We start from the raw sequence: 6,548 nt of genomic DNA, 5'->3' as shown, positions 1-6,548 counted from the left end.
GTGAGGGTGGTGAAGCAGTGGAACAGGTCAACCAGAGAAGCTGTGCATGCCCCATTCTTGGAATTGTTCAAGGCTAGGTTGGATGGGGCTTGGAGCAACCTGGTGTAGTGAAACATGTCCCTGCTCATGGCAGGGTGGTTGGAGCAAGATGACCTTTCAACTTTCTTCTAACCCAAACCATTAAATGATTCTGTGATAATGAGGAATCAACAAGCAAGAATAACCACTGGGACAAGATTAGGCCTAACTAAACGAAGGAAATTTTGCAGGGCCTAGACAGAAGATACTTAGACTATGAAGATTTAGAAATGTTTGAGCAGGTGCAGAGCAGATTTTATTTCACTTAGGAGTAAAGTTTTGAGAGTGGAATAATACTTTGCTTGAAAACACAACCATGCTGCTCCATAGGAGTCAAAAATAAAAATCAGATGTTGGAAAAATGAGTTGACATCATAAAAGAGAACTTTGTCCCGTCTCTATGTGACTCCACATTGCTAACATTCTTACGGATGTATGGAATTGTGTCCTGTCTGTCTCAAAAATGTACAGTAGAACTGAATTTCGTGGAAAGGGTGACACAGCAAGGGATAACTGTATGAGGGATGATTACAAGACTAAGAGTCTTCTCCCTCTAAAGGGAACAGCAGAAGAGGAATTTTAAAGAGGCCTTTTAAAACCTAAGTGGTATGGAAAAAATGATAGTTTACTTCATATCCTCTTTCAATACAAGGGCTAGGGGATAGTAATGAAACTATCAGGCTTCAGATTGCAGGTCCAGAGCAAACAAGAGGATGCAGTCCCTCGTGTAATGTATAATTAGGCTGTGAAATCTCTTCCCAGGGGATGCTGTAGATGCTAAAAGTTTACATGTGTTCAAGAAACGATTAGGCAGGTTCACAGAAGAAAATATATGCTCAGGACTATTAAATGCATGCAGACAATGCCTGTCTCAGGAATTCCTAGATGACAATTCACAGAAGCTGAGCAATGTTAGCACATGCTGACTTAGTTCTTTCTCTTACTAAGGGATTCTCTTCTGGCCAATATCAAGGATGGCATAACAAGCAGAAGGAAATTTGGGACCCACCTGAACAAGCTGTTGCCTCATGAAAAGAAGTGGACTTGTGAAGTGGTGTGGCTGTGAGAAATATGAGATGAATGTGGAATGTGGAGCAGAAGAAGGTGACACAGGACGATGAGGATCCACTGATGAGAAATGCAGAAGTACCAGATCAGGTATCAGAGCATTGCTTACTTCTGCTTGAGTTGTAAATCATAAAAAATCATTAAAAATGCACTACAAGCCCTTCAGAATTCTTGGTAGAATTGTGAATACACAGTCTAATAGATTAATGCTTTGCTGCAATTTTTGGAGCTCAGCTAAAGGCATAATTCAAAGAAACTGATGTTTAGGTGGTAAATAGTCCCATCCCTGTTCAATAATGTCATGAAGCCCAGGAGTAACCAGTATCCTGTGAGGAAATTCAGTTGAAAGAGTTCACATCCAGATGTTTGTGGGATCCATACATCGAATAAAGAAGTTTTACTGAGTTTCTTTTTTTGTTGTTGTTCTGTTTTCATCTCTCACTTAGATCACAGTGCAACCTGCGAGGCCCAGAATAAAACTTGATGCTATTTGGAATCACTAGAATCATAGAATCAAGTGTTGGAGGAGGACAGAGTAAGAGCTTTTCTAAGAATTAAAGTCCTCATGTACCCATGGCTTAGATAAAACCAGTGCTTTTAAAATGCAAAAGCAAACTTGTTTATAGTTTTGATCTGAACTTAGTTGTTATTTAGGCCTTAATGACCTATTGATGACATTACAGATATTACTGAAGATTTAAGTTAAATGCAAAGAATTTAGATGTTATAAAGAAAAAAAAAAAAAAAAAAAGAAAGGAAAGGGAACATGTGTGTCCACCGTAAAAGCAATGATAAATCAGACTTTAAATTAAACAGTGCCAGTTCTATTTGCAGACATGCCAACAGTTACATGAGAATATTAAGTCAATGTGCATGTTCCTGAAGATTGCTTACAGTGATTTGCTTGCAGAGTTTGCAAATATAGTGATTTCCTCACTTGTTGAGCGACAGCTAATACAGTAGCCTGGCTAATATATCAGTCTTCCTTCCTCCAAGCTGTGAGTTAGGGTAGCATTAATGGAGTATATAGAACAGGCAGTGCTGGGAAAACAATTTGCCATCAATTATTTCTCTGATAAATGTTACCTTTTCCCTTTTTTTTTCTTCTGTTCACAAATTGTCCATGAATAGGTCATGACCGAAATCATGTGCTGAAGCTGAACAGTTTCTGGCACTATTTCTCCATCTACCATGAACCATTTTCTATGAATTTATGATTGGCTAAGGTCAAGCAGCTTTGGTTACACACATGTTATGAGGATTTTTTTCTTTTCCATTGATGGGAGGCAGGAAACCTAAGAGTAAAGTCTTCTGGAAAAACAGCTGCAAAACCAAATTGTGAATCTACCTGCTGATTGATTCAATTATATTTTGCTGTGTAAGTTTTTCAAAGTGCATTACATATTCCTTCCCAAAAAATGTTATTCACAAAGAACCTGATAGCTCTTCACCTCAAAAGCTGAAGAAACTCATGAGCTCAAGTATCAAAGTCGTCAGGCCCACCTTCTATGCCATTAAAAGTGAAAAGAATTGCTCTTTGCCTAAGCAGTACGGGCAATAGTTTTTTCTTATTAATATATTTTAGAATCAAGGGTTACTATAGGTTGGAAAGTTCCTCTGAAGGTCTCTAGTTCAACCTCCTGTTCAAAGCAAGACTTATTTCAAAGTTGTGTCCCCTACAACAGAATTTAATATATCTGAGGATGGAGATATCACAGCCTGCCTGGGCAACCTCTTTCAGTGCTTAGCAATCCTCATTGTGAAAATTACTTCCTTGCAAATAGCAGAAATTTCCCTTTCTGCAACCTGTGTCTGCTGCTTCGTGTCTTTTCACTCTGCACCCCTGAAAAAAATCAGTCTCCATCATGTCTATAAGCACCCACTAGGAGTTAATAAAGTTTTTTGCTTTAATAAGGGCAAATATGAAACACTGAAAACAATACTTGTCTGGGTAAGATTATGTCTGAAGGTGAGGTACTTACACAATTAATAATTGGGATATTATCCTAGCTTCTAATGGCAAAACTCTTCAGCACAGATGTCATTGTGATAGGACACATGAAAACATAAAAGTAAAGAAAGCAAACAGATATATTTAATGCATAGGATAGTTTCTATATCTGTAATGTTTTTTGTTACAGTAAGTTCTTCTTCTCCCTTGCAAAGCACACAGCCCTAATCCCAATTGCCAGTTCTGTGCAGGAATGCAGTGTCCACAGAACCTGTCTCAAATATGTGTGACCTTCTGCAATTTACCAACACTTTCATGGCATTAAAAGATTCCCATATAGGACAACACAGGAAAGGAAGCCAAAAAGCCCACAATGTCCCACTGAAACTGCAGCATTTGTTCTGTGCAAAGCAAATCTTCTCCACAGGCCGTAGCACAGGCAAAATAATATCAGGATAAATTCAAACTGATTTACAGTGGTCCCTGAAACACTTGTAATTGCTAAGGAGGATTTTTCAGATGAAATTAGCATAGACATTGGGGATATACAGCCACAGAGTGATGGCCTTCAGTGGTACCAGAGGTGCAGAGAACCTGACTGTTACACTCTGCCTCCCTGCTGATGCTGCAGCTCTGAGGAGCAAGGTTTGCTAATGCTGCTTTAGGGCACGTGGGTGGTGGATTTCCATCCTCCTGAAGGCAGCATGAACACTAAGTTTAGATGTCCACGAGGCTTCTCAGTTCTCAGTCCCAGCTCCCCTTTCTCACCCTGGGAACAGGAAGACCTCAGTATGCTCATTAATATTCAGATTTTTCTGTGTAAAATTAGTTTTTCCCTTTATGGGGCACACTTGGGCAAGGATAACAAATCCCTCAGAAGGCACACTCAGTTAAATTATTGCTATCAGCACCGAGATGTTAATTTTTGAAAAGGCAAGAGTATACCAGTATCAAGTGGTTCATTTTTGCAATGGAAAAGAGTAAAACAACTGTTAAATACCAAAGCCCTTATTCTCCTGTGTGTGCTAACCTAGCCCTTCAAGGAAATTGTCGGCACATGTGTGTCACTAATCAGACCCATTCTCATTACAGTACAGCTGTTTTAGTGCCTTTCCATAACCCTCATGGATCTCTCCCCTGCACTGACTCAATACAGTGATTTTAAATGAATACAGCTCATGTATTAGGGGTCTGGTGGTAAGTCNAAAAAAAAAAAAAAAAAAAAAGGAAAGGGAACATGTGTGTCCATCGTAAAAGCAATGATAAATCAGACTTTAAATTAAACAGTGCCAGTTCTATTTGCAGACATGCCAACAGTTACATGAGAATTAAGTCAATGTGCATGTTCCTGAAGATTGCTTACAGTGATTTGCTTGCAGAGTTTGCAAATATAGTGATTTCCTCACTTGTTGAGCGACAGCTAATACAGTAGCCTGGCTAATATATCAGTCTTCCTTCCTCCAAGCTGTGAGTTAGGGTAGCATTAATGGAGTATATAGAACAGGCAGTGCTGGGAGAACAATTTGCCATCAATTATTTCTCTGATAAATGTTACCTTTCCCCTTTTTTTTTTCTTCTGTTCACAAATTGTCCATGAATAGGTCATGACCGAAATCATGTGCTGAAGCTGAACAGTTTCTGGCACTATTTCTCCATCTACCATGAACCATTTTCTATGAATTTATGATTGGCTAAGGTCAAGCAGCTTTGGTTACACACATGTTATGTGGATTTTTTTCTTTTCCATTGATGGGAGGCAGGAAACCTAAGAGTAAAATCTTCTGGAAAAACAGCTGCAAAACCAAATTGTGAATCTGCCTGCTGATTGATTCAATTATATTTTGCTGTGTAAGTTTTTCAAAGTGCATTACATATTCCTTCCCAAAAAATGTTATTCACAAAGAACCTGATAGCTCTTCACCTCAAAAGCTGAAGAAACTCAAGTATCAAAGTTGTCAGGCCCACCTTCTATGCCATTAAAAGTGAAAAGAATTGTTCTTTGCCTAAGCAGTATGGGCAATAGTTTTTTCTTATTAATATATTTTAGAATCAAGGGTTACTATAGGTTGGAAAGTTCCTCTGAAGGTCTCTAGTTCTACCTCCTGTTCAAAGCAAGACTTATTTCAAAGTTGTGTCCCCTACAACAGAATTTAATATATCTGAGGATGGAGATATCATAGCCTGCCTGGGCAACCTCTTTCAGTGCTTAGCCATCCTCATTGTGAAAAATACTTCCTTGCAAATAGCAGAAATTTCCCTTTCTGCAACCTGTGTCTGCTGCTTCGTGTCTTTTCACTCTGTACCCCTGAAAAGAATCAGTCTCCATCATTTCTATAAGCACCCACTAGGAGTTAATAAAGTTTTTTGCTTTAATAAGGGCAAATATGAAACACTGAAAACAATACTTGTCTGGGTAAGATTATGTCTGAAGGTGAGGTACTTACACAATTAATAATTGGGATATTATCCTAGCTTCTAATGGCAAAACTCTTCAGCACAGATGTCATTGTGATAGGACACATGAAAACATAAAAGCAAAGAAAGCAAAGAGACATATTTAATGCATAGGATAGTTTCTATATCTGTAATGGTTTTCGTTACAGTAAGTTCTTCTTCTCCCTTGCAAAGCACACAGCCCTAATCCCAATTGCCAGTTCTGTGCAGGAATGCAGTGTCCACAGAACCTGTCTCAAATATGTGTGACCTTCTGCAATTTACCAACACTTTCATGGCATTAAAAGATTCCCATATAGGACATCACAGGAAAGGAAGCCAAAAAGCCCACAATGTCCCACTGAAACTGCAGCATTTGTTCTGTGCAAAGCAAATCTTCTCCACAGGCCATAGCACAGGCAAAATAATATCAGGATAAATTCAAACTGATTTACAGTGGTCCCTGAAACACTTGTAATTGCTAAGGAGGATTTTTCAGATGAAATTAGCATAGACATTGGGGATATACAGCCACAGAGTGATGGCCTTCAGTGGTACCAGAGGTGCAGAGAACCTGACTGTTACACTCTGCCTCCTTGCTGATGCTGCAGCTCTGAGGAGCAAGGTTTGCTAATGCTGCTTTAGGGCACGTGGGTGGTGGATTTCCATCCTCCTGAAGGCAGCATGAACACTAAGTTTAGATGTCCACGAGGCTTCTCAGTTCTCAGTCCCAGCTCCCCTTTCTCACCCTGGGAACAGGAAGACCTCAGTATGCTCATTAATATTCAGATTTTTCTGTGTAAAATTAGTTTTTCCCTTTATGGGGCATACTTGGGCAAGGATAACAAATCCCTCAGAAGGCACACTCAGTTAAATTATTGCTATCAGCACCGAGATGTTAATTTTTGAAAAGGCAAGAGTATACCAGTATCAAGTGGTTCATTTTTGCAATGGAAAAGAGTAAAACAACTGTTAAATACCAAAGCCCTTATTCTCCTGTGTGTGCTAACCTAGCCCT

This window comes from Empidonax traillii, unplaced genomic scaffold (assembly GCF_003031625.1).
Source record: "Empidonax traillii isolate 1590-97213 ecotype Southwest subspecies unplaced genomic scaffold, ASM303162v1 scaffold342:size1861417, whole genome shotgun sequence".
NCBI classification, from domain to species: domain Eukaryota; kingdom Metazoa; phylum Chordata; class Aves; order Passeriformes; family Tyrannidae; genus Empidonax; species Empidonax traillii.
This window is presented reverse-complemented; position numbering follows the sequence as displayed.